Source organism: Dromaius novaehollandiae, chromosome 6, assembly GCF_036370855.1.
Source record: "Dromaius novaehollandiae isolate bDroNov1 chromosome 6, bDroNov1.hap1, whole genome shotgun sequence".
Classification (NCBI taxonomy): domain Eukaryota; kingdom Metazoa; phylum Chordata; class Aves; order Casuariiformes; family Dromaiidae; genus Dromaius; species Dromaius novaehollandiae.
In genome coordinates, this window is record NC_088103.1 from 7,999,879 (window position 1) to 8,024,689 (window position 24,811).

General features: G+C 42.8%; 1 protein-coding gene across 5 annotated transcripts in view; it reads right to left on the reverse strand.

Annotated features, from left to right (window-relative positions):
- Positions 1-24,811, reverse strand: part of LOC112981614 (protocadherin-15) — a 1,192,166-nt gene that overhangs the window by 628,656 nt on the left and 538,699 nt on the right. Inside the window, exon 1 of one of the 5 annotated variants that reach the window (XM_064513572.1) lies at positions 23,942-23,986. The exons of the other annotated variants lie outside the window; for them this stretch is intronic. The gene's annotated coding sequence lies outside the window, so the exon portion shown is untranslated. Of the gene's footprint in view, positions 1-23,941; positions 23,987-24,811 lie in introns of those variants that run through there. 5 annotated transcript variants of the gene reach the window in all.

The window sequence follows — 24,811 nt, forward strand, 5'->3', positions numbered from 1 at the left end:
GGAGATACCAGAAATGGGGGAAAGTACTGGATGGCTACGGCAGTAACAAGACTGCCTAACTTGTGAATCCTGTAAGGTTTCACAAAAATACTTTGGATCTCAAAACGCAGAACCACATTAATAACCTCTACTCCGAGGAGATTTAAAAAATGAATGTTTCTCAAATGAAGTCTCACTATCTACCTCCAAACAGAATAATTCTTAGGCTTCAATTGCCTGTTTGAAGGAGAATATAAAAATCACTTTCACTTAAAACATCTTTCTCTCTGTCAATAGTATGTCCCAATTTGTAACTCAATATAGGAAAAAAAGATCTATGATGTTAACATGAACTCTGATGTTCCCTTCTGTTTCTAGAATGCAAAAGTCCTGTACTTACTTTTAAGTTGTAAGAGAAGCACCTTTCCGTTTGGAAAGCTAGCCTACGGAATCAGGCCACAAGATGCAATAGCATTTACTGTGCACCTTTCAAATTTTGGTTTTAAACTAGTAGCATGTGGAAAAGTCTTACTACACATTTTACGCACTGAAATTCTTCATTTCGTCCTCCCCATAGAACGAATTCAAAGTGAAAATCTTTTTTCCGCGTAAAATTACCCGTTGCATCTGTGGAACGCTGGCGTTTTGCTACTAAAATTCAGGACCTAACATTAGTATAAAAAGATACATGCCTCTGGCTTTATTTTGGAGTTTTATTTACTACAGCCTTTAAAAATGCTAAAAATCAAGAAAGACGGACTGCTTACCAGTAAAGCAACGTTGCTCATGATTTGTACTTTCTAATACCAACTCTCCAGCAGCAGATGTGCATGTGCCCTGCTACGCGAGGCCAGAAACATTCCTCTCCCGTATCCATTTCAGTTGTCCATATGCTTCTCCGCAGAAATGCACACCACCTCCTTTGGCATAACCATCAGCTTTCACTTGGCAGACTACACATGTTTTTATCTTCAGGCAGAAAAGAAAATATCATACAACCTAAGAAAACTGACCTACTTCCTCTAAGATGATAATGTTGCCCGCCCCGTTTGCCTTGAAGAATCTGACTTCTGCTATGAAAACAGACTATTTTGCATGTTCCAGAAAAAGTACTCTATCAACTATAAAAGTTAATATAATGCTGTTGTCTTATCTTTTGCAGAAACTGTTGTGGTTTGGTTTTTTCAATCCTGAATGCGTGCTACATACTGTTGTCATAGTTCCTGTAAAAATCATGCTTTGGCACAATAACACGGCCTGAAAAAACAAAACAACAATAAAACCCCCCACCTCCTCCAGGCTAAAATGGTAATATGAAAAATACACACTATCCAACGTTGATAATACTATAAAGATGCAATAGCTATTGGAATAAAACTAGCATATTTTACAGAGATAGGCATATATATAACCACTGCTATAAAATAAAAAAGCTGAGCCTTATTTACACCTTTCACAGACGCCTATACTCCATCATAAGAAGGCTGGTATCATTTTTTTTGTTTGCGCATCTAGAAGCTTGTTCTGTCACTATTATTTTACTTTCCGAGCAAATCAATTACAGCCGGTCTGAGATAGGAGGCACGATCTCCATCAACGTCAGCGTACCATGCCATCCATCCCCAGGCATGTTACAAACGATGCAATTCCAAGAAAGTAAATTCAATTATAATATATTTTGGGTTAGGCATTCCGGTAATATAGGCGCTTACCCATCATGTTCTTCAGATGTCTTCTATCTTAAAGTGCATATTAATATTTTTAAGTTAAAGTATGTATTTTATAATATAATTAAAAAAAAATCCATACCTCTTTGCCCATAATTAAAAGTTACTGCTGCTACTAGCCAGTGAGGGCAGACTGTGAAAATAAGGATTTCCATGCAGTTGAAACACATTACATTGCAAATGAAATTCTTAAGAGCTGCGGTTTCGGTTCGTTATACAGTATTCAGCACGCAAAACTTTGCCTTTGCTTTCCTTATTCAATGAATTCTGGATTACATGATATAAGGAGTGTAAAATCAAGATGTACTAAGAGAACACTCCAGTGTATTTAATTCCTGTTTCAGTAATTATCATACAATAAAAAAATCCAAGAGTTAGCTATGTTTCTCATTACAAATCATTAAGACAAGTCACTTGCCCCACACCCGTTTCTCCACACTTCTTTTCCCTTTCTCCTTCCAATTTATTTAGTTTTGTTTTACCGCCATATAAAGCTGGGGTAGAATATTCTGGCAAGACTTATTTTATTTTTTAGGCTTGTAGAAGGAAAGAAAAAGTAGCTTAACTAAAAGGATGGAATCCAAAAACACGAGAACAACGAAGGGAGAATGAGAAATCGCATTAAGGTCCAGAATGGAGATGGGTGAAAACAACAGACAACCACCGCTAAACAGCCATCTTATCGTCTGACACGTCAGCACGCAAATACACAAGACCGCCAAAAAATAAGGAGAGCCTCAAGTCTCAATGCGTAAGTAATACTAAGAGCTGATGAAACAGAACCACGGAGAGCAGAATTATACCACAGGCAGACAGAGCATCACCCAACTCAAAGATTTTCTAGGTTTCTAATATTTTTTGCTGACATCTGCTTTTGGTAACAGCTTGACTGTTGACTCATGTTTAGTTTTCATTCACTGCATCTCCAAATGTTTTTGCTCTAAAACCGATACTTAGCAGCCATTCCCCAAGTATATTTATGTGGATTATGCTGGCCCAAGTTCAGTATATTGCACATATCCCCTCTTTAATTGCATCCTATTTATTTCAGGTTACTCTTACCAAGTGGAAAACCTCCTGAAGCGTAAACTACTCGTTCAAAACAGTTCCCATAAAGGAAGGCAGAGACACTGGCAGCTCCTGAAGGAGACAACACTAAAGGGAAGCCAAGCACTCCCAGCCCACGAAAGGCATCCTAACACAAATAGAGCGGTAGCTTCACAAGGAATAATTTCTTTCTTAAGAGGACAAAACCCCAAAGCAGCAGCAGCAGATGACTAGGTGCCGTTTCCCAGTGCATTTGATCTAAGTGGTGGCTGCCACCAAACAGGGCCATCTGCTCTCCCCTCCACCGCGCACCGTGAGCTCCTGCTCCCTTCCCGGGTTGGAGCTAGCCTTCGTGCAGCTGCGGGATGCAGTAATCAGCTTTTCAATCTGACGGAAAAGTAACCTGCCAAAAATAAATAAATAAATAAAGTCACACCAAACTGGTTAGTCCTGTTTAACAAGCAGATGAGATTCAGCAGAGCAAGGGGGATGGAAACCTGTGGCGGAGCAGGACAGCTTCTTCTGGACCGTTCTGCCCACTGATCGATCAAATATAGCATGAAACTGCATCCTGCAAAGGACTATAAAAGAGCAGTACAAGCACCGAGGCATAAAACTGAAAGTCTAAGGAACAAAATAAATTACAACTAGCAGAGGACGTAAAATACAAAATGACAATATCTTAAGCACTTTACAAGAAGAGACAGAGGAAAGTACTAGTGACACCTTAATGGGAAAAGATAAATAATCCTGGACGAGAGTCTGAATCGCTTATGCCTTTTACCTTCGTTCTTCCCACATCTTAGGCATCACCACATGCTTGGGGCAATAAACCACAGTTTAGAAGCTCAAAAAATGATTAAAGAATATTTAGATTATTTAGAATTATTCAAGTCAGCAGGGCCAGATAAAATTCACCCTCGATTACCTTAGGAACGAGCTGAAGCAAACAGAAAGCTATCGTTATGTTTGAGAACTCGCAGGAACCCAAGTAAGTCCCAGAGGACTAAAGAAGAACAAATGTAGAACTATCCTAAGAATGGCAGAAAGAAGGACTCAAGGAATTAGAGATCAGTCAGCTTAACTTTGCTACCCAGAAAAATACCAGAACATATTATTAATCAATTTAGAGGCACCTAGGGGATAATAAACCGACAGGAACAGCCAACATGAATTTGTCAAGTGCAAATCATGCCAAAGCAACCTACCTTCCTTCTCTGACAAAGTTAGCAGCTTAGTGCATAAATATAAAATGTCTTCACTGTGGCTTCTACCAGTGATGTACTTTTTTCCTTTTCAAGGAAAAAAGCGAGCTAAGTCTTGCAATTAAGTGAAAAGGCACACGAGTAGTTTCTAAAACGTTCCCTTTCAACCTGGAGTACATTTCAAGTACAGTTGTGAAGAGATACATCCTGTGTTCTTTAACATCTTTGCTAATGATTTAGAAGATGAATTATAGAGTAGACTTACAAAAATATGCAGAAGATGATGATGAAAAGGGTAAAAATAACTCTAGAGAACAAGCTCAAATTTGGAAGCTATCTTGAGAAATTGGAAGAATGGCCCAAAATCAAATTAAAACAAACAAAGAATCCACACAGCAGAAATTACATCAGAAGCAAAAATACATATTAGGGAACACCTGGCAAGGGGACAATACTGCATAAGGATAATCAAGAACTATAAGCAGTAAAGTGAATGTGTGTATGAAAGTAATGCTGCTGTAAGAAGAAAAAAACCTCATTCTGGGCACATACCAGCAGGAGCATCACACGCACCAAGCAGAAGGGGAACCTCCGCTTCGTACTCGTGATGCCTCTTCCACGCCGTGCATCCAGATCACGGAGTCTGTCAGAAAAGAACGCGTGGATTAACTGGAAAAGGGCAAAAGAAAACAACAGCAAGGACAATGAAAGAGCATACTGAAGAAAGCTGAAGGAACTGGGTTTCTTCATTCTTAACAACAAAAAAAATTGCAGCACACCAGTCTCACACCATATAAAAGGTCATTACGAAGAGAAGAGAGATCAGCCACGCACCAGGCTCCCCTGGGAAGGAACAGAAAGGAAGAGGCTCAGTTCTCAGCAGACAATATTTAGGTTGGAGCCCGGGAAAAAACTCTGCGCTCACGAGGCCAAGGCAGCCCCCTGCAAGGCACCCGGGGAATTTACCATCTCTCCCCCAAGAAGAGCTTAGGCAAACATCTGCCGTGTACTTGTTCCCACTTCCAAGTGGGGAGACGAACCGAAGATGAACTCCCAAAGAGCTTTCTGCTCTTAAATTAGGATAATTCCCTATGTTAGGAGTACATAGCTTCAAGAAAGAGAATACATCTAATTCATATTTTCCAATGACTTGTTTGGTTTTACAGGATTAAAGAGTTAAGCCCCCGTTTGCCAAGCACTGCTATCCATAAACTGAGACGCAAAATAAGCATTTCTGTCTTTAAGCTGTAAGAACATAAATCCATATTCCGACAGAAATGCACAGAAAATACACAAAGTAACAAACAGACTGACAATATTTTTTTTCCTTCTCATTTTGTAACTATGCTAAAAAACTCCAGCTCTGGAGAGGCTCAGAAGTTACTGCCATCGCTTAGAAACTGTTCAAGGATTCAATGAGCTTGGTAAGGCAAGCTCGATTTCCAGGGCATTTATTAGCACCCGTATGCAGGCTGCCTGACAGCTTTTATTAGCTTCAGATGGGGACACAAATGTCATAATTTGATTTGGATCAAAACAGATAAATTGAAGCTTTCAACGCCAGACTCTTTATCCGCGGATGTTTATTAGCTATCCTCTTTGCCTCTGAATACAGACGCGCTATTGCTTTAGTTATATATGAATATAATCAGGAAGAATAACTTTCTCCGCGTTATTTTCTTAGCTTCTAAACTAAACTTTCCTCTTTCCCCAGTTTTTTGGGTTTTTTTTAAACAGTGAAGAGTTGTAGCCTCAGGATAACTCCCTTTCGGGGAATTTCAGCCCAGGGAGGGCGAGACCTGGTCCCCTAACGGCTCTTACGGCCTCCCCATCCAGTGCCCCCAACTCAGTGAGCACCGAGTTTCAGCCCTGCTACGTTAAAAACAGCAACGCTAGAAAGAAGCCAACGGTGTTTTTCCACATCAGCCCTCGCGAGGCCAAAGAGAAAACATTTAAATTGTGAAAGTTTATGAAAGTTTTCAAAAATACTTCAGTATCCCAACGCAGTCCTGGGCCAGACGAATGGATGCTCTAAGGCGAAAAGGAAACGAAGGGTTCAACTATTTTGAAGGGGGGGGGGGGGGATTTTTCCACATATTAGAAGTTATTTTGTTTACAATCACAGAAAAAATCATGTTTTCACTGAAAAAATGACATTCACTTTAAAAAAGACAAAACACCTCCAATCTTTTTTCCCAGCACTAATCACTGATTTTTCAGTGTGTGGCTTCCTGATGGAAAATGTGGCCCCTTCTCGCCTCGGTGGACAATTCAGACTCCCCAGGTGCGCCGTGCCCACTTCCACGCTCTCCGGTCACAGCTGTGGCATGGGGACACACTGGGGACCCCCAGGCTCCCGGGGCTGAGCCAGCCTGCGGCGCTCCACCAGCCACGGCAGCCGCCCGCGACGCTTCGCCTCCTGCTCGCCTCCGTCTCCCACGGCTTATCCCTGTGCGTGCAGCGGGGAGGGATGCTATCCAGCATGCCACAGCAAAAGAAAACCCCCAAAACAACAAAAAACCCCAAGCAACCTCATACAGCCATCAATATAACAGCTCAAGTGCTGCTTCACGAATAGCTTCAGGCAACTCTCCAAGCACCCTGCCACGTGAAGAGCTTTCCTTGCACAACTGTGCAAAGCAACGCCGCTTGAAAAGAACCAAAACACCAGCTTAAAGATGCAGAAAAGCAAGTTAATGTATTCCATTTAATTCAGCATGTTAATTATCAAATTACAAGCAGATGCAAAGTTATTGACTATATTTAAAGAAGATAAACTATTTGTGCCGATGCGGTGATAATAGAATGATTTTCATCTACCCATTCATTAGTTGTCATGGTTTTAAATTTGTTTGCTTTGTTATCTTTTAATTTGTTAGCTCTGCTAGTTGTTGCCTAATTTCCCTCTCTGTTGCAAACAGTTGCTGTTTTAACCTTCAGAAGGCTGATTGCAACCTACAGCACAGACTTGCTTTTTATCAACGCTCGAGCCTGTTCTGGAACAACGTTTTAAGCTTAAATTTGTGAAAACTTTGTTGGGAGTTTTTAAGGTTAAGGAGATGCAGGCTTCATAGCATCTCAGGATCCGTTTTAATTAAAGCAAATACAATAAATGGTAGAAAGCCCCTACCTCAATTATTATTTATGCTCAGCTTTAGGAGGTTACCTGAAGTTTTCTGACAACTTCTAGAACTGTTTCAGGCTGTCTTGCAAAGGCAAAGCAGTCTTTTGAAACACGGAACTGTGAACAGCTTTCTTTTCTCCTCAAAAAAAATCATAGATGGATAGATAGATAGATACAGTGCTATATGAACCGCAGACGCCCAGAACTCATACTAGCAAAATAACTCCCTGCCCACCGGGCACACGCTGTGGATGCGGATCACGCCACCTCGGCAGCAGCCACGCCGGTGGGAGGACGACTCGCCTTACCCCGTCTGCTTGCTTCCGCGCCCCAAGTGGGTGGCCGGCTCCTGCATCAGCTCGGAGCCGTCTCGGCCTGGGAACCTCCGGGGAGGAAAGCTGGCAGCTACAGCCTCGTCTTCCAGGTTGATTTTGGGCTCCTGATGTTTGCCACACAACAGCCCTGAGATGCATTTTTCAGGCTGCAGCTTTAACGGTTCTCATCATGTTCCATGGATGCCTCATTCATCAATACATATTGACAAATTTTCAGGGGAAAAGTGATAAAAAATGAATGTAAACTCCAAACAAAACAAGATAAAAATGTTATTACAGAAATGCACTCGAGGCAGAACGATGCAGGTTAACCTTGCTGGAGCGAGCCCTTTCTTGTTGTCTATACGGGGAACAGAGAACATCACTCATTTCTCCTCTCTCTTGATTCCTGTCTAGCTCGGGGAGCTACATCACATAAATAAAGCATCAGTTAGCCAATATCACAGGAAGCAAAAGCTAAAGAAATGCCGGCTCCAAAAACCAAGACTGTGCTTGCTGCTTCCCTTCAAAGAGGATGAGAACTCCCTAATTCACACATTAACGATTTCATCTAGTCCTTAAATATAACTTCAGGTGACAACCATGCGGGCAAAGGGGAATATTAACTCGCTTGTACAGGGAAAGGGTAATGAAGATAGCAAAACAGAAGATGCCCTGCGGGGAGGGAAATAAAAGTCCTCCTTACAGTTTTGCACCAAGCAATTAAAAAAAAAAAAACCACTAAGCCACAGTACTGTAATTAGTTCCCATACATGTCTCCCAACGTGGATCATGAAATGAAGAAACGACGTTTGCAACCCTGCGTCCATCATCCAGGCTTGGCAGGATGATGTCAATGAAGCAACGCTTTCATCAGAGCAGATTTCTGGATACCGAACAAGACACATGGACGTCTTGGAGCGTATGCAGTATTCTCTAAAAGCAGCGCAGAGCGTAGGCTCAGTGGGCGAAATCTCACAACATAACACTAAGTTGGAAAACATCTGCAAGAAGCAAGTTAACTTTCATCAGTATCAAACCTTTACGCACAGTTTGCCCCCTACCTGAAAAGAAACAGCATATAAGTGACAAGAAAAATGCTTTATGGTTTTCAGTCTATTCCAGATCAAATTTCAAGCCCAAGACTTAAGGAAACCCACCTGCTTTGGACAAGAGACAAAGCCAAAACAGCAGAAGTTTTAAAGCAGCAAAGCAATGGCAAGAAAAGCGAGAACACTGAATCAGAATAAGCTGCATATTTATATACACATCTTTGAATCCCGCAGCACTCCAGGACTCCAAAAACAGAATCGGTGTTGAAGAAGACAAAGTTTATCAGCAGCATGATCAAATGCATCTGTGTAGAGAGGACAACACAAATAGTGATTCTATAAAGCAGAAGCATTAAGAAAAGAACTTGCTGAAGGACCGATTTTCTTCATGTCGCTCTGCCGGAGTCTCAGATGGTGGCAGAGAGACATGCAACAAAAATTCCAGGAGGTACAGCAGAAATGAGCAAGTTTCCAAAAGATTAAAGCAAAATGTGTGTTAAAAATAAGTAAATAAAGACTTGACACACTGATGGTTTTCCAACAGTAAGCTTGCAGAAGACTACCACGCTTTTTGGCAGAAATCTGGCTGAGCACTGAGAATAAAGTACTGGAAAAACAAAAACATTCTTTTCATTCTAAATTACTGTGAGATGATTGAGTAGAGAATGAGGAATACACAGAAAAAAAGAGAATAAAGAAATAAACATTGATAAAACTACCATAAGACTTGGGAACTACTCTTCTGAACGTGATCTGGATAAAGTGATTAAGGAAAAAGTTTCTGTAGAAAAATACAACGTGCTTGCCCAAGTATCATAAGAAAGAAGGTGCAGAAGTCTGTTTTTCACCCCCACAGTAAGTACCAGAACAGCGGCATAAGGGTGTAACGATGCCACTCCATTGCATGGTGACACACCACAGAGCTACCACCACCAAAGGGTGCTCCTGACAAGTCCCAGGGTTTTGTGCTCACAGCAGAGGCCACGTAATACATTCGGTAGGGGTTATATTTGAGCGTTTTGCATGTTGCAGGCCCCCAAACCCCTCCACCAAGAACGCTGGCCCTGATGTCCTCAAGGGTCCTCTTCACCTTCCATCTCACTGTCTTCTATAGAGGACACTGCCCTATTGAATCTCCCAGCCTCATCTCATCCTTTGCATCTTACTCATAACACCATTTTCCTATCCCAACCACCCAAGAAAGCTATCTATGATAGTCAGATCACTTTTCTTTTAAATACACTGCTGATATGCATAGCAACACAATCTTCTTGCCACCAGCTTCCCCACCATAAATTACATTCTTACATCAGATGGAAAGTTCTTTGTAGCTAGATTTACATCATCATCTTTTCAGCTGAACTTCTAGTATACCAGAAGGTACTGTATGCGTAACATGCATAGCTTTCATAAACAGCAAATCCAAAGAGGAAAGGTGTAGCTAGCATGCATAGCATATGTAACGTCCAACTGAAAAGTTGAACGTACACATTAGTCATCAATCCAAAGACATTTAGCAGCCTTCCTTGGCATCTTACTTTCGACAGGATGGTGTTAGTGGCAATGGACAGATGGGGGGCTGCTACACAACCTTCCTCGAAGAGTTATCTGCCTCACTGTCACTTGATAAATTAATGCTGTTATGAATATGCAGGGAGTCATGCTGTTCCACTGCCAAAGAACCTAACGATATTAAAGGCAGAGCATAAATCAATGACTGTAAAAGAACAGCGAGATCAGCATCCCTGTCGGTGAATCAACTAAGCGTAATTGAAACAAGAAGACTGGAGACACGGGTGGCACCTTGGCTTTCACGCCTGGTCTCTGCCACCAAAGGGCTTTGCAAAGAGAAAGCCCTCTTCGCTGGCGCCACAGAGTTATCGGAGTTATCCCAGATGGCTCACGTTACAGGACTGATCTCCGAGGTTTCTCCCTCCCAGGCATCCTTCTCCACCTCTTGCACCCATCAGCAGACACTCTCCCAGGGGCTAGAGCCGACTCCGCCTGACCCCTCAACACCACCCATCCCCAAGCTCTACGGGCAGAAATGGTTCTCAGTGGCTTTCAGTGCTCACAACATCCAGCTTAAAAATATATATTTAAAAAATATATTTTTTTTCATGCTTGCAATGTAAAATAAGCAAGCAGGTAAGAGGCTACAGTCCCTTTCATCCCTGCAGTCTAGCACACGCGGAGCAAAGACCTCAGCACCTCCTACCCTATAAGCTCTGATTTCACAGGCTTCTTGGAATGACATTTAAAATGTAAACAATGTTGCTGCCGAAATGTCTGCAAAATCTTCCAAGACTGCAAAAGCTCCACTCTTCCTTCAGCTGACACATTTAGCCGAACTACAGATAAATTTATTTATTACTTAGCTCGGGATGGCTTTGCACACATATGCTATTTTATCAAGCTCTGCTAAAGCACCACACACTTTTAATTAGCTCTCACATAGCCGACATGAGAAAGGAGACAGTCTCAGATGCTATACGGTTTTACCTATGGAAAGCTGATGAAAAATCCTCCTTTCAACTGAAATGCAAAAATATTCAGCAGACTTGGAAAATTGTTTTTTATTATTACTGGTTTTTTTAGAGATAAAAATCTCATCTCATCTTGCTTAGTGCTGCAGTTTTCGTTCATGCTCTTCATAATATAATAATAGTGCACAATGCTAGAACTGTAAACACGGGCTTGACAGTATGCTATCTCTGCGTCTCATCTGCCACTGTTCTCCGACTTGCACACACAGGTTTGCAAAGAAATCCAGATTAATGATGGGTCTGCTGTCAAAAGAGTTTCTCATCTCTTCATTTAAAACAGACAGTTGTTGACTTGAAAGCTGAAGTCATGAGGATTTTTTTTTCTTTTTTTTCCCCCCGTTTTTCATCTTTGCTGGTTGGCCTTCTCCCAGCTGTTCCAGGACCCCAGGGCTGGCCGGCTCCCCGCTGCCTTCTCCTAGTTTCGCACTCGCAGACTCCCTGCGCTCGCCCCGGCCCCAGCGGTACGCCCCGACCGGAGCAGCGCATTCACAGCTCTTTAATGAAACATCACAATATTGCCTGCAAGAACGGCTCTCGCACCGGCAAACGAATAGTTTCTTTGCAAATGCGTTATGCTACACACGGCCAAAAGAAAAAGATGTGTTTTGAGTTTTTGTTTTAATTGGGCTGTACCCACATACAGAATTATCACTGCCTTGCTCTGAAGATGCTATTTCAAAACACTTGATTAAAACGCCAGAGAATAGCCTGTTACAAAAACCGTACAACTTTCCTGATTAACTTACAGTTATTTCTTTCCCAGATTCTGTCATCGTTTCTCATTAAAAAGCATTTTATTGCATAGCTGTCCTACGGACTTACAAAGCACTGAAGTGAGAAAGGATGTAAGAACCTGGCACAGCACGGCTTCTCCAGACCAGAAAAAGAAATAATCCAGCTGCTGGAATCCAATCTTTTAATTTCCAACTCTTTTAGTAGCCTAAGTGTATTATCCATCCAAAGGTAATAGGGGAGACAGCGTACTCGAGCGTCAGAGCGCGCCGGTGACAAAGACGTGACTCACGCAGGGGCTCGCGGCCCTGGCAGGCGACGGCTCGCACGAGGCTATTAGGAAACGAGATGAGGGGGAAAATGTCAGGGGGGATATTCTGAAACGAGACATGAGTCAGTGCCTTCCACCAGCAAAAGGTTAGAGAAGCCACTTAATTACAGCCCAGGCGATAGATGTAATTTTTACCTTATTAAGATGATTTGAATTCTACCCAGTTACTTTACATAGATCCAGATAATTTTACATTGGCAATAAAGAAGAGTTAATAAAAGAAGGATTCGGCATCAAATTAGTCATCTTGTGGCACTGATGCAGATATTTACAGCTGAAAATGCTCCAAAACTTTCACTGAGAGTGAAGTCTTATTTTAAATAGGTAAAATATTCTGTCCTAGAATGCAAATTCCCTATTAACATTCCTCAGTACCTGTTGCACACACAAAAAAAAAAATAGGTTCTACTCTTCCATACTCATCTTTATTCTCATTTAGTATGTTATTCGCAATCACATATATCTGATATTACTGTACTACACCAGTTTCTCGTATCTGCATTGCGTTGTCCTTTTTTTATTGACTGTACTGTGCATTTAGAAATGGACAGAGAGTTTTAATCTGCTGCTAAGGGAGCTGCTCCTTGGTGCAGGCTCCCCGGACATTTTTAGTTTCCATCACGTTTGGAGGTCAGGAACACAATGTAGCATCCCAAGCAAAGCAAAATGAATAAAAGTGTGCATGGATTTTAGCGTGATTTTGCAGGCAAGGCTTTAAATAACGTCACCCACAACCAGACAGTTAAACACACCTGATCACGGGGATGCAGCACTGCGATTCAGGTACCGTCCGGTCTTCTGAGCCTGGAGAGGGAAATCCAAACAGCGACACAAGGGGCTCTGCAGCCTAAGCCGTAATCAAAGTTGATTTGCTGCAGGTTGACTTTTTGGAAGGAATAAAAAATAATTAAAAAAACAAGCATGCCATCTTCTCCCAAACCAGTCTTGAACAGCGTGAAGCGGCAATCTTCGCAGCTGGAAGCCAGTGCTGGAGGGGCTCCCAGGCAACAGGAGAGGGCCCTTCCCGCGGTGCCAGGAGGCGACAGGCTCGCTACGTCTCGGCAGCCAGGACTCCGCCAGCTCAGCTGTCAGGGTGTACTCGGCCGAAAATGCCTCTGAGCCCCAGGAAACCACGGCTGCTTGGGAACGTTCAATCGCTTTCAAAAGTCGGGAGAAGACCTTGGCCGCTGCCACCTCTGTCACCTTGAACGACGGCGCCGGATCCCAGAAGCAACCACCGGCTCACTTGCTTTCCCTCGTCCATGCTCCCGGAGACAACCAGAGAGCTAATGCTAAATATCCTGGACCCTCTTCCCCTGCGACAGCAACTGAGTCAACGTTTTCCTTCTTCTAAGGAAAAAGCCAAGGAATTTTTATCAAAGGCAGCACCATCTCGATGCTGAGATCTACATGACAAAGTTGATGGAGGAGAAACATGACCAGGCATGGAGGGAGCTAAAAGCAGCTAATAATTTAGATACGGAAGAAATAAGACGTTTGGTCTTGTATTCAACCTCTATATTCCTCGAAGAGCTTCTAGGACAAATTTCAAGCAAGGTGATGCCACCAGGTTGAGTACGAAGACCGTCGTCTTCAGAAGCAGCGTTCCACAGAAGCAGAGAGCTCCAAGCTGTGGCCAGGAAGGGCTACAGAGGTGAGGTACGACGACCGGCGTGTTAACACGCTTTGGACAACAGCAAATCACACTTCTTCAGTGAACAGTGAAGAAAAACGGAGCTTTATCGTTCATCTCTAATCCTAAAATACTTGCACCTTCGTTAGTCAGTATTAACCTTCATCAAAAGGCAAACAAAACTGAGACTTACTCGGCTGGTCCCAAAAGGCTATTCCCTTCCACTTGAAAATTCATCCAATTACTGCTACCTTCTCCAAAAATTGAGGTTTTGCTGGCAGTGACCCCTGCAAGAGGGGAAACTACCCCTCTGTGAAGGCATACTAGCCAAAGGAGCAGGTTACCTAACAATCAGTACGATTTTTGTAAATGCTGATGTTCAATTTACTTTGAAGCAAGCTTTAAGTAAATAAATCTCTTCTTTCCGTAATTACAGTTGTGCGCTACTGGACACAGCTGCTTTTGTGGGGGTTTTTTGGCAGACGGCTCGTGAAAAATTAGAAAAAGAATACATTTGGCAGTTCCAAGCTTCAAGAATAATAAGATTTATTTTGGTTATGTGCTTCAAAGTGACATTCACACACTGTCCCCATCGCAGGCATCTGGCACGCCGGCAAAAGCAGTCTGATGCGTGCTGGCAGCCACAACACGCTGCCCATGCCCACACTCGCAGTCGTCTCCTACGCGAAAGGATCTGCTCCCCGCTCGGGGACTGGTTAGCGGGAAAGTCACCCGCACGACCCCGTACAGTCAGTTATAAACCCCCTGGTTCCCCCGCAACACACGCACACCCCTTTCTATATGGGTGTAATTAAAAAAAAAAAAAAAAAGGAAAAAAATATTTCCATCCCCTTTTGCTGTGACTGAACCAAGCAGCGGTACAGACTCACTCTGCATCCCTCTCCATTCCCTTCGCGCAGAGGAGAAATAGCAGCGGTACTATCCAGCGCTATTTGGGAACCCTGCCCTAGTTAAGACACTTTCCCTCATGTGTCCTGGGTATTAAAAGACCCTGGAAAAAAGGAAAATATGCGGAAGAATTTCTTCCGGTGGCATCTGAGACCTAACACCTTGTCAAAACCCATGTATAATACTAAACAAACCTTACGTTAGTATCTAAAACTACTAACGTGGCCTTCTAATAAAAGTAGTAAAATTTCCTCTTTCTTCGAGACGGTTTTGAGTGTCTTTCACCGTTATAGCAATGTGGGTTGAAATAAAATCAAGGCGGGGAAACAAATGCCAATAGCTTCTGCGAGCAGTGCAAACACCGTTCTGGGAAGCATCTGCCTGCTGAAAGGCAGAGTCTAACTCTCAGCACAAGCAGAGAAATAAAGCTGAAAAATACATTAGTTAAAACATAGTGGCTTCGGAATTATAATTACATTGTAATATCATTCGATTATAAGTATAGAAAGAAAACACTCTTTTAATTTGTAAAGGTAACTCAGTAAAGATTTCCCAAGTTAAACACGCATATATAACGCCAAACAGCTATACGCTTCCTTAGCAAGCACGTAACCAGCTGCGGCTTTCAGGTCGGCACACACATGATACAGACAGTTAACATTATTTCCTGCTTTAAATCCAAAAGCTTCCACACTAATGTTTCTCCTAAAGTTAAGATCATGGGGGTTTTAAAACATGCTGGGAGCATGCAAAAGCAAACAAACAGAAGCCCACCCGCCCACAAAAGCCCACCTAACGACGCCATCCATGAACCCCGTTATATCTACGTGGCAAGATGCGTTTACCTCTGCTTTTAAATTGTGACTTAAATCAATCTGTGCACGTGGTTTCCCCCAGCGCGGTATTTGTACTGTTGACCTGAACCGATAAGGTGCCCGAAACGCTGGCCCCAACGCAGCAAAACGGCTTGGCGTGTGCTATGCTACCCAGCTAACAGGATTTGAATGGGACTTGGGCGCTTAAAATGAAGCCGCCCCTGCTGAAACGCGTGGCTGGATCAGAGCCACAATATCCAGCACTAACAGAGCAAGCGCAGCTTTTATTTACACTTTTACAGATACGATTTTTAGTAGCTTCCAGAACTTAAATATACTTCATATAGATATATGCAGTTATTTTTCATTACCGCTCTCTTTTTGGAAATACATCTACAAAGTAAAGGAACACGGGATTTTTCAGGGGAATTTCCTCAGCTCCTAAAATGCAGTAAAAAGAGGAAGTTTCATGCTTGTCCTCAAAAGCTCTTCCTTTAAACAGACCTGCCGTTAGCTAATGTTTGCATATAATATTGAAGATTAACTCACTGTCTCCAAACGTAGCCCTTGGGTCAGCTAACAAGGCCATGCACCTTGAGAATAAAGCACTGGGCGCACGGGAAACCGCACGCCCAGCCTTGCCGTGCAATCACGGGCAGCAGCAACATGCAGCCAACACGTCATGCTAGTGCTTACGTAAGTAAAAAGATGAAAACGTCTGGATATTGGATTTTACAAATTAGCTGGGCTCATTTGCAATATGCTCTTTGAGAAAAAAAGAACCAGAAAGCCGGGAAACTCTATCCATCTATCCGGAGCAATGAGTTACCAAGCTGTATTCCCTAGGACCAATCCAGCATTAATTACAGGCTTGTTTAGGACTTGAGTTCATACAATATGAATTATTCGGCAGAATCAGAACAAGTGACAGGCTTATTATGACGCTCCTAACCCAGAGCTGGCAGCTTGGTAACTAAACAGGCCTTGCAGCCAGGGGATATTTAGGGGAGTGTTTTTCTTTCTAGCAAGGAAACAACTCCCTGGCTTTTGCTCAAGCTATCACCAGTCAGAGACTGGCCACTTCTTAATGCACCCGGGATGCCGTAAATCTGGATTATGTCAAAACCCAGCTGGCATTTAAAATAAGTTATGTGCAAGCTTTCCGGCCGCCCTGACTTCAACCGGACAACGTTCCTCAGTGTTTAACAAACCAGAGGATTTCACAGCTGGGCCCATAAATATGCCAGATTACCAATGCCTATTAGTTGCAATAACAATAATGGTAATAACAGCAATATATTATTGCCTGGCTCTCAGGAAGTGAAAACCAGCAGAGCCCTTCATAACCTTTTCCCTGTTATACTGTCAATACAGTGAAACAGTTAATAAAGGGCTGCTCTTTTTCAGCAAAAGGACGCTTTAATCTCATTACCTCCTCGATTACCGACGTTAGCAGGAGCCCTGAGTCAGACTAACGGGGACGGCGCTGCTCCCGCAGCAGTCCCGCCGGGATTGATGGGCTGCTATGAAAAATTAGTTTCGAGACTAAACAACATACAAGAATACTATGAGATAAATAGTACAAATAAATACAACAGTAAGCATTACATTACCCTATTTTTTAACTTTTATTGTAGTTCCCACAAATAACCAGATACAGGAACTGACATAAATAACCTGTTGCAACCTCATCATTAAAAAAAAAAAAAAAATCCATTAACCACTGCGCTGCATTGTTCTTCCGAAAGCTATGACAACTTTAAAGTGGACATTGCTGTTTCTTTTCCCCCTGAACTGACAGTTCCTATCACTATTATAACCCTTCACTCAGCTAATTCCAATCAGAACGACTCAGTTCCCACACAAACGTAATGCTTCGATGCCGCATAATACCCATTAATGCACTCTTTTCTCAGTATAACTTAATGCCTGTTTTCCTTCCTGCATTTTTATTGCGTGGCCTTTTCACTAATCCAGGACTTAATAACAAGAGCTGGCAGCTGCTATTTTTGCAGCGTTCTGGACAAAAGCATAAATTTCATTTTGCATTGACTTCTGCCCGTTACAGTTATGTCAATGCTACTTGGCAAATACTCCAAAGTGAATTGTCACTGCGTTTTTATTCTTACAACTGAATCGATCCATGGTCAAACAAGTACCAATAGAGTTTTTAACCAAAGTTTTGTTAAGACGACGCACTCACTAATCACCATTTTCCCATTGCAACAGAATCAAATCAATCCATCAAGCAGCATCCCCGAAATAAGAATTACGGGCCGCTTTTCACAAAGAATCAAACAAATGACAGAACCTGTCCAGTTTTAATGGGTCTCTGCGTTTTTATCTTTGGGCAGTATCACAGTCAGGCAGCCGGGGAACCGGAGAGCAGTGCTTAGCACTACCGAGATGGAAGGAGGGAAGGGAAGGCATCTTGTCAGCACCTCACAAGGACCTCGTCCGCCCTCGGTGCCAGCTGCAGCCACCAGCTCTGCGGTGCCACACGTTAACTCAACACACAGAAGGGACAAGTTGTGCGGTGCTGATCACGCAGGGCAGAAGTTACCCCAGTGCAGATTTTCTGGGGGAAAAGGGAGGCACTAAATGGGATATGATGCCAAAAACACGTATATTAAGACGCAGTGGCCATGCTAAAATCATTTCTGCACAGAAGTAGCCAGTGCAAATTTTGGGAAAGCTTGTTAGGGAAGAAATTGTAATGCTACTGCACTAACGCAATGCGGGTGATTTGACCAAAAGGGATGAACTGGGCAGTACCACTGACTGCAACCAGGAGATGCAAAAACAGAGATCAGCTTATTATGCCAACTACAATCACCTACTAATAACCTGACTAGGTTCAAATCAACTAGATTTGAGGAAGCTCTAAGTACAAGAGAGGTAAAGTAACATAAAATCGGAACAAAAAAACCCTTAGAAACAGCTACTGTTTTGAGCAAAAGTTAAAGGGAATCAATTACAGAGCTGCAGGAACAGAAACCTGGTACAGAACAAGTTCTTTTATATGTTGTGTAGAGAATGAAATACATTCATAGCCCAAGAAAAAAATATACATATATGTACACCTATATATAAAATACATACCCAAACAAAACAATATATGTGTTCATAAACAGGGATAGCTGTTATGCACGAGTAAAATGCACAGTCCACAAAAACATGCATATTTTCCTCAGTATTTTCTCATGGTCCAAGATCTAGATTATTTTGATCAACAGCACTGAAACCAGTAAATTAAAAATAAAAGAACAAATATACTGTTGATCCTCTTCTTCCTTGCAGTCTCAAGTTTCTGGACCCTATTAAGTATTCTTGCTTATTAAAGTTTCATTAAATTGTAATGAAGATTTTTTTCTTCCTGTCATTAGACACTAAAAGGACAGAGCAGAATCAAGGGACAATCTCAAACCTGAAATCCTCTGGCTGGTGCCAGCATGGCGCAAGGAGAAGAGATCAGCTCTCGCGCCCGCAAACTGCAGAAGGACCCAGTGCGTCAGGCTATCCCTCCGCATCAGCCTTCTCGTGGGGACTAATGGACACGCCCTTGGGAGAGTTATTTTATATCATACTGGCTCACGCAGAAATGCAAGCGCTCCTTTGGTGTGAGTACACGAAGGGCGACTACTTCACCTTGCTCCATCCTCCAAGCAGACTTACCCCGTGCATCGGGCAGCACCACTTCCAGCATCACGGCACTGCCAGGACGACTCTCCCTATTGCTCCTAGGTACGAGCTGCGACACCGCTACTATTACACTTATAGTCTCTATAAGGAACAGGGTTTAACTGCAGTTCACCCTGAAGGTACCTACACCTACGGTTCACGTGCCGCAGTGACATCCTGAGAAATCACGGCAGCAGACACTGTGCGAGACCCAGGTACGACAGAAGCCCGACTGGCTCTTCCGCAAGTCCTCCCCTCAAACCGGCACAACCATGTTTTACCTGTTCGGGACTGCTTTCTACATCGCAGCCTCCTGAAACATCAGAGAGGCTGCTGCAGTTGTGGAAAACCACCCGGGACCCAAAATCCAACCGGCAGAGCTTACATCAGGTACACGTGAAACTGTGTTTTAGGATGACCTTTCTACGGACCCAAGCAACACGCTGGAGGTCATTTCTTCTGGGCTGACAGCCTGGACATTAAGTCACTGCTTGTATTCCCTCGCCTAGAAATACTTTTTCCTCTTTTCCAGGTTTTACGACTAAAACAAAGCGAGAATATCAGATTCATCTGCATGCCCTGACTGCTCTACAAGTGCAGCAGTGGAAAATCCACCTCGATCTCAACCTCAGGCAATAATGGCCAGTTCGGCATATTCACATGCTGTATAAACATAGCAACAAATATGGGCCATTGTGCTTTGTGATACTGCATTTTATTTACAAAAACACTCAACCTAGCTTTAAAAAAAAAAATCAATTATATATTATTTAGCACATTAGTAAACCTGAGAGAAACAGCATCCCCTTAATATCCACAAAGGGATCTTATTCCTTCTACAAATAACATATGGAGAAACCTAACACATTTTCACTGTTTAAGAATAACGGCACTACTTTGTGCTAGGCATCAGAATAAAAGTAGTTACGATCAGTTTTGCGTAATGGAAATGCAACTGTGTGACACTTCATAGGTTTCGTATTCACTCCAGGAGACTACCCAAACCTTCGTTTTCTTATGAAATTTTCTCTGTTGATGCTTCTGCTGTGGTCAAAAATACCACAATCACCCACAGACGCCTGGGGGACTTGTTGATTAACGACAACGAGAACCTAAGGAAAATCTCAGATTTCACTGTAATGAACACTTAAGCGTGTCCCTTTACTTGTAAGGAAAATCTTCAGAAGCCTTCTCTCACGTGAACCAAAGTGGCTAATCTTGAAAGAACAACCAGGATGAGGAAACTTAGCTTCCTCTTTCACTTCAGATCTTAAAGCACCCTCTACCTACTTCTGTATGCTACATAAAGTGAACAGATATTGAACAGTACTCCAAAAAGCCTTCTTGAGAAATACGTCCCAAATCGTCATGCGAGACCGGTGCCACATTTCGTGCCAATAGATAAAACACATCTTACTGCCGGCGTGACAAGATTAACCGAAGAGCGGCAACATCTGCAGGCACTTCAGGATCTCAGAGATGTTGAGCTCTAGGATTGGGAAAGTACTCGTGGGACTACATCCATCTCTGAGCCTGAAAAGCCTGTACCTAGTGCAGTGGTAAAGTTGCCATTTTTACACATTTAAAAACAACACACAGCTACTTCAAGTGCACAAGGCTGCCGAGCCTTTTCTATAAACCCATAATATTTCTTGCTGACTAGTTGCACAGCAAGCTCCAGTTGTCCTCAAATGCTCGTGGCCGATGCTGATGCGTTTAAACACACAAACTTCCATGTAAGACTTCAGCAAGAGATTTGGCAGTAGTAAACTGCGAAATGAATAGCAATCAAGTAGTTCATGCAATCAGTTTTCTAATTCACCACAACTGCTATAAATACTACCCATTACCACCAAATGTAGCTTTTAGGGGGAAAAAAAAATACATGGAAACTTGCTGCAATACCCAATCTATGCAAAAATTATACAGAACATTACGTTAAAATCTAAGTAAACACTTCAGCCTACTCCTAATGTATGTGCATAGATTACTTGGGTGTACTTCTAGGATAAGTGCCATTTGGTGTTCAGATTATTGGTGGATATTTAAAGTTGATTACCCTAGAGGTAACATATAATTGGTAAACAAGGAACATATACAGAACAACAATGTAATAACTACAAGTCACAGCTATTTCACAATTTATTCTTACACTCAGGGCAAGAGTTTGCTAACGGTGCTAATTATTCCTCCAATCTAATGAGATGAGATCAAAAGGTCGGACAAGCATCACTGTACCTAACAGCACATTGCAGTCTCAATGGAAGACCTTGCTGGGCTTCACTTTTGGAGCACAACTACTGATACAGTGCTAATTTGAAATTTCAGCCGCGTCCAAGACAGAGGCAGAACGCGGGTCTCGAGACAGTTTCCTATAGCCTCGACGTACTCAGCGAGCCCCATGAGCTGTGCATCGTCCTAGCGCTGCTCCCAGAGAAGGACTCACAGATCCCAGCAGTAAATCTCAGAGCTCTGCTTGAGACATCTTTGAGCTTATAGCACTATAACCAAGGAAAAGTGCCATCAGTCATGGCAAAGGCAGGTATTTATTTCAGCAGCGAAGTGCTAGAGAAGGAAGAATAAACATACAGCAACAGATAATAGAGGAGAAACAAAATGGATGGAGGCAATAAAAGAACAAACAGAAAGGAGACACTTGTGTACTCACTAGATTACTGAAGACATCAATCACCTCGCAGATGTGATGGTGGGAAAACAAACACTTGGCTAACACAACATTTATTTAATTATCTGCAATATTTTACCTTTTCAATGCTGGCACCTTGTCTAGACTGATTATACTCAGCTGCAAGTTTCTTCTGGCTTCTCTTTTTTCTCTTTCTTGTGTTTTCTTCTTTTTAGGACTGCTTTCACTGCACGACATCGTGCAATTGTGGTCTCCTCCTTCCAGGTTTCTGCCTCATCACTGCGAGGGGCTGACAAGTGTGGGTTTTTCCACCCAAGACCTAGATACAGCCACGATGGGCTATCAACGTTCCCAGCTGTTGATGTTACGCTACTTCTCAAGACAAGACACTTGCATTTTCTACAAGCACAGAGCACTGAATTAAAGAAAAGTTTCTCTCATGCCCCTCACCACTTGGCGTTAGAGGCAGCAGAGAGATCAGCTGAAAGCAAAGAGCCGCCTCCATGTCGAGGGCACGGCGGAATAACCTGGCTAGAAAGGATCACACAGCACCGGCTGCCCACGACTTGCGCGTTATGGCCGAGAGCACTGCCTTGCTGGTGCTTGGTAACAGCTGTTCACATCTTTGAAGAAAGAAGTTAAGTGGAAGCTTGTGTCGAGGCAATGAATGAGCCTGCTGACTGGATTTGTACATGGAGCTCCACTGGAGACCACGCTTCCTCCAGATGCACGAGCACCCAACACCAGCACAGCCTGAACCAGCTTCGAGCACGAAGCAATGATCTTCAGGAAGGAGCTCAAGGCCTACAATTCAGTTCTGCCGAAGGACGAGGTGGGTACCTCGCGTACCCTTCCCTGATAACAGATGCATGAAAATACCCTGGAGCACCAGCCTGAGCCTTCCTCACACAAAGACAAGATGCTGGCAGTCAGATAGATGAGGCTATAAAACACTTGGAGAGAGGGAACGGGCGCTGGTTAAATCTTACCCAAGGGAGCCATAAAGAAAAGTTGAGCTAAAGACCGCTTCAGTGCTAACGCAAGCTGAGGGAACGTCCAGCGGATGGGCACGGAGAGATCCATACACTGCAAGACTGCAAAATCCAGAATCGCATGGCTCAAGGACTTCGCATCAAAGACTAAAGCAGTTATCAACAACAACAAAAAGGGTAATGTATCCAGAATTCCTCTTTCCTTTAAAGATGTGGCCCCAGTTTTTAGGCCGTTTGCTGCTGGCAGGCACGCTCATGGGAACAACCCTATTAGCAGTACCCTACCTGGGTACCAACTTTGGTGCTAACATATTGCCTCCATATTTCTCTGCAGAATTCACGTGGGCTGGAAAATAACTGCTCTCTCCATGGAGCAGCTTTCATTTTGGAAAAAAACATTGTCCATGTAGTTTGTAAAGCGCTTTAGAACAAAGTCACTATAAAAGCTCGTACCTGAGGTAGTCGGCAGGTAAGGGTTCTCCACGGCATGAATGCAGTCCTTGTAGAAGAAAAACACCTCTGCAAGCCGCACTGCCCGTATCTCCAGGGCAGAAAGAACCAGTTCCCAAGAAACACAAACCTCATACTTCCACGTACAAAACAAGGAATACAAATGCAACCTTGTCAAACAAAAATTGAATTGCTAGACTGAGGAAAAAAAAATGGAAAACTTACTTGAACCACTTTGCATAACACAGGATGAACAACTACATTTTACTGATGACCTAAATATTAGTTTTAACAACTTCAGAAACCTCACACATGCTTTTGTTTCCTCATTATCTTGATTTCACAAGGTATTTTATAAAACCTTATGTGCTTCTGCCAGGAAAGAGAAACATTTCTGACAAGCATTAATTCTTTTCTTGCTTTTTACTGGTAACAAATTTCTTGGCCATCTGTCTTAAAATAACAGAATTTAGTAGTGCTATCCTAACACAGCATTAGAAATGTTGGCACTATGTTTTCACCATTACTTGCTTTTCAAGGCACTCCAAGGAGCTGTGCTTCTGGTAACAAGTATTCCTAAAAATCTTGTATACATTTCAAGGAAGAGATGGTTGGAATTGAGACATGAAAATCCTAAAAACACTTTGTGCAACAGCAGCTTAGCTTGGCCAGGCGCAGTTTCTAAACCGTTCCAGAGAAGAAGCATGACAATCCTACTGCAGCACAGCTCTGCCAAGAGCCCATTCCTTCACACTACCTGAAATTTTATCCTATACGAAGATCTTGCAAGAAACATGGAGAGATCCTCCAATACTTTCTGGTAAGTACATGACGTAGTAAACAGAAACGAATGTAATCCAGAAAATCCAGTTATGCTACCGGGAAGTAAGTGCAGTTATCTTCCTAGAAGGATAAAAACAGACAGCTAAAGAAAGAGTGGGGGGAAAAAAACCCTACACTCACCCCTTATCATAAAAGAATACTTTTCTGGCATGTTTTACAGTACTGCAAATCTCGGATTTACTTAACAACTCTGTTGGCAAATGTGAAAGTCGCCTGGACGCAAAGAGATTAAAAAGTCATTTTTTGCTCAAACCTCCGTGCCCGTGACTGCCAACCACATTAAACACAAATACGGGCAGGCACAACCCGCTTTCTCCTACCACAGCATTAAACTAGGGAGCACCATTTACCATCCCAGTGCAGTTCTTCAGTGGCTGGGAGATGAGGGGCAACGTCAGCCGCTGAAACAAGTCCCACACCGCCGCTGGAAGTGTCTCTTAACACTGAATAGGCTTACAGAGTGCAACGCGGTTTGGGAGGAGCCACGACAAACCCCAAGATTAAATGCTCAAGTAACTGCTCAGGTTTTGGAGAGAATTAGTCTGAATAATTGACTTCATAACACAAAGCATCGCACTGTGTCAGCTCACCTGCATTTCAGCTCTTCACTTTTAATAGGGTTGTTATTGAATCATCATAATTAAAAAAACACATTCTTTTTATAACACACAGTTCTCTGCAGCAATTATCTAAAAACACTCAAGCCTTCTCCTCAGAGCAAACCCTTCGGATTGGCATTGCAGGGATCTTCAGCGCTTTGCCTGCGAAGGTTGGGAGTCTGCGG